We start from the raw sequence: 3,973 nt of genomic DNA, 5'->3' as shown, positions 1-3,973 counted from the left end.
GAAGTCCAAGATCAAGGTGCCAGCCAATTGGGTTCCTGGCGAGAGCTCCCTTGTAAATGGCTGCCTTCTTGCTGTGTCCTCACATGGCAGAGAGATCATCTCTCACGTGTCTGTTCTTATAAGGGCATTAATCTTGTTCAAGAGAGCTCTACTCTTGTAACCTAATCACCTCCCAAAGGCCTCACCTGCAAATACCATCACACTGGGGAGTAAGGCTTCAACATATAAATTGTCAGGAGACTTACACGTTCAGTTCATGGCATCTACCCTGTAAGGCTTTGCTCTTTCCATTATGCCCCACTCTGCTCCTTATCTGACATGTTGACCTTTGTCACATGGACTTCTGCTTCTGGGCTCTTTTCTCAACCCTGGATCCCACTAATTCCCATTCTGTCTTCACCCAGAATATCCTTCTCCCCCAGCTGATGTCTGGAGTTGTTGAGGACAGTGAAAAAATTAACTGACAGGAGTAGCTGATGTCTGGGAGAAGAAAATCATGGTTCACCATGCTAGACAGACAGCGACTGGGAGAACTGCATCTACTACTCTTGAGTCTGCCATTCCAGTTCTGCCTCCTGTGTGGTATGTCTAGAGTCTATGTTCTTTTTATTTTTTATAAAATTATTTTTCTTGTCCATGGTGCCCCTTTCTCCTCACAGATGCTTCATGTCTTCATGCTCCCTGGCCTATATTATATCTAAACCTTTCTTGAAAAAGAAGACACTATTAGTTCTTTACCCCTTAATGCAAGTATAAGTCACGGGATTCTATGTTCTCAGTCTGTTCTCTTTTTAGGGCCTGAATGGATGTTTCTTTATGGAAATATCTGAAGTAAGGAGGCTATAGTAGGAGTGGAGGGTATAGCTGAATGCCTCCACCCCCCTCCCACTTCCAGAGAGAGCTCTTCTTGGCTCTTGGCACCTATCCTATGACAGCTCATCCAGAGATTTAATTCCTTTCTTAGTGAATCAGAAATGGTCCTTTGTGGGACACTATTTGTTATGCCAGCTAGGTGGCATCGTAAAGGGGAAAACAAAGGGGTCTGTGACCTGAAGGTGTATCCATGAAATTGATGAGCTGAGCAGATATGAGAAACACAAATGATTGAAACACAGGGATGTGCGTGTCACCTGCACACAGGAGACATGTTTAAATGCAAACCTCCAGGGGGCAAGAGAGGGACTGAACGGAAGGCAGCGATTAGTCCTGGTGGGGGAATCTGGGAAGCCTGCCTGGAGGTGGTGGCAGAGGGGCAGACCATAGCTGGAAGAAAAGAATGGTTAGAAGTAGTCTGAGAAGGGAGAAAATTAAGTACTGGAGCTAGAGCGAAGAGTCTTGGTAGGGAGCTGAGTTTGGGAATGGGGAGGAGAGTCCTGAAGTTCACACCGAGGAGAACTGATGATGAACGTGCTAACATTCATTTTGCTATCCAAGGGAATTTCCTTCCCACTCCCCTCAGAACTCATCTGCCTTTCCCACAAGTCTTCCGTTTTCAAGCTTTATCTAGCCCATGTACAACCTTGTTGAGAGTTAGAAAAGTACTCTCCCTCTGGCCTACCCATCCTTGCAGGTACAAAGTGTGGCCAGCAGATGGCGCCTCTGTGGGACTTGGAAAAGCCATGGCAAATGATTGAATTTTAAATTTCTTTGATGCCTTCAGCAGGGCATTTCCATGCAAGACAGCCTTGTCTACACCTCCCACGTCCCAGGAGCCCCAGCTTACGGACCCGCTGGACACATCAACCCCATTCACGAATCTATAACCATGACATATGCTGTTCCTTCCACCTGAAGTTCCTGTCTCCTTCACAAATTCAAACTTATTCCTCCAGATTCAGCTCACATGTCCTGCCCTTGTTGACACTTCCTGAGTTTCCAAGGCAGAGGGAGTGATCTGTTCTTTAAGTTTCTGTATTCATCACAGGGCTTGGCACTGCTCATCTACCATCATATTTCAGACCAGTCCTGGCCACAGCAGAGGCTCAGGAACTTCTGTTGAGGGAGTAGATGAATTGGGCAATATTCTTCAATGCATTGTCCCATGACTTCTCTCTTTATAGTCTTTAACACAGGAGAGGTGAGTAAAGTAAGTCCCATTAACTTCATTGAGCAGAAAAGAAACTGGTGGTCAAAGAGGGTCCATGGCCTGCTGGAGGTCCCTATCTATCTTTGTAGTGTTTTCTCCCACAGAAACTCTACCTACCCTTATTCATAATGTACTCAATCAAATAAGAGTAATTCCTACTTCTTGGAGGGGCTCTGTACTGTTCTGCCCCTCTGCCTTTATATCCACGCTGTACCCTCTTCCTAAAAGCCTTTCCCATATCTCACTTAAAAACTAACCCAAGTTTAAGGGCCAGCTCAATTGCCATCTTCTCCATGAGGATATCTATAATTTCTGGGCCCAGAGTCTTTGAGGTGCCTTTCTGGTACTTGAACTACATTTTGCCCAGAATCAGTAGTAAGTGTGCTCATATGTCACCTTTTCTAAGAGCTGGAAGTGCTGAGTTCTGGGTCTTATTTGTTATTGTGCCTTTTGGATTGCCGAGGATAATGCCATCTACATAATAAGATGCACGTGTGCTTACCGGGTTGGAGATTGTTCATGTAAGCTCAATTATATTCACTTGCTTTTTCATTTAAGTATTTTTTGTACCACCTCTTGTCCATATTTTTCCAGAAAAGCTCACAGCAGCTTATTTCATTTTGAAACAGTTAAATCAGTGTCTCAGACTATTTTATTCAAGACCCATAGTAACAAATATATTTTACATCATGATTCTGTATATATATAATTTTCTGAAACTAAACTTTTTCCAAAACAGCATCTCTATTGACAAGGTACAACACACTTTAATATTTTCTATTCAATTCCATTCTGCTTTTAAAAGTGCTACGATCTGTTCCACTGATTTCACAACCCACTAATGGGTCATGGCTCTCAGTTTGAAAAACACTAATTGAAACCACCAAGAGGCAGGATTCTGAGAAAGCATTGGCCAGTCGGCTAACCTGGGTTCTGTCCTTGGAAGGGCATGGGAGGTAGTGGTGGAAGCTGGAGTCAGTGAAGAGGTGTCTAGACCTGGAATCAGAGGTGTTGCCCTCCTGTGGCCACGAGCAGTGATGTGGACCAATGCTCTGGCATATTTACACCTCTCATTCTGTTCCTGTCTGGTACCCAGAGAGGAAGCCCCCTTTGATGACCAACAATGGCAAGGCCCATCCTCTCTACTTCTCTACATTTGCATTACTCTTTTTACTATCCCAACACTATTGTCTCTGTTTGTCATCCAAGACTGTGTAGAGGGGAGCAATGCATTTTGTCCATTCTTACACCTTCAGAATGCCTGGCCTACAGGTACTCAGTGAACACTGGTTGAATAACTGGGTGAGTGAATAAATATATGGTGACTGTAGCATCAGAGTCGTCCTTCATGAGGAGTGCCAGGGTTGCCAACTCCAGTGCCCTCAGGGGTTAGGCAGGTAACATTATCGCATAAAGCAGGGCACTCAGGAGGCAAAAGGCATCACATCCATGAAACTGCTTGGAAAGCCAGTGTCTATGTGAGCACTACTTTCCTGTTACTGCTATAACCCCCCTACAAACGCAATGGCTTAAAATAACAAAAATTTATTCTCTTACAGTTATGGACGCTGGGTGTCTAATTGAATCTTCAGGGCTAAAATTAAGATGGTAGCAAGGCTGGTTTCCTCTTGAGGGTCCAGGGTAGAGTTATTTCTCCCATCTTCCAGCATCTGTTAGCTGCTGGTGTTCCTTGGTTTGTGGCCGCATCCCTCTAAGCTCTGATCACACAGCCTTCTCCTCTTCTGTATCAAATCTCCCTTAGTATTCCCCTTATAAAGACCCTCGTGATTACAATTAGGGCCCACTCGAAGTGTCCAGAATAATCTCCCCATCTCAATATCCTTAATCATATTTTTAAAATAATTTTTGACATATAAAGTGACATAT

This window comes from Pteropus medius, unplaced genomic scaffold (assembly GCF_902729225.1).
Source record: "Pteropus medius unplaced genomic scaffold, Ma_sr-lr_union100, whole genome shotgun sequence".
Classification (NCBI taxonomy): Eukaryota; Metazoa; Chordata; class Mammalia; order Chiroptera; family Pteropodidae; genus Pteropus; species Pteropus medius.
This window is presented reverse-complemented; position numbering follows the sequence as displayed.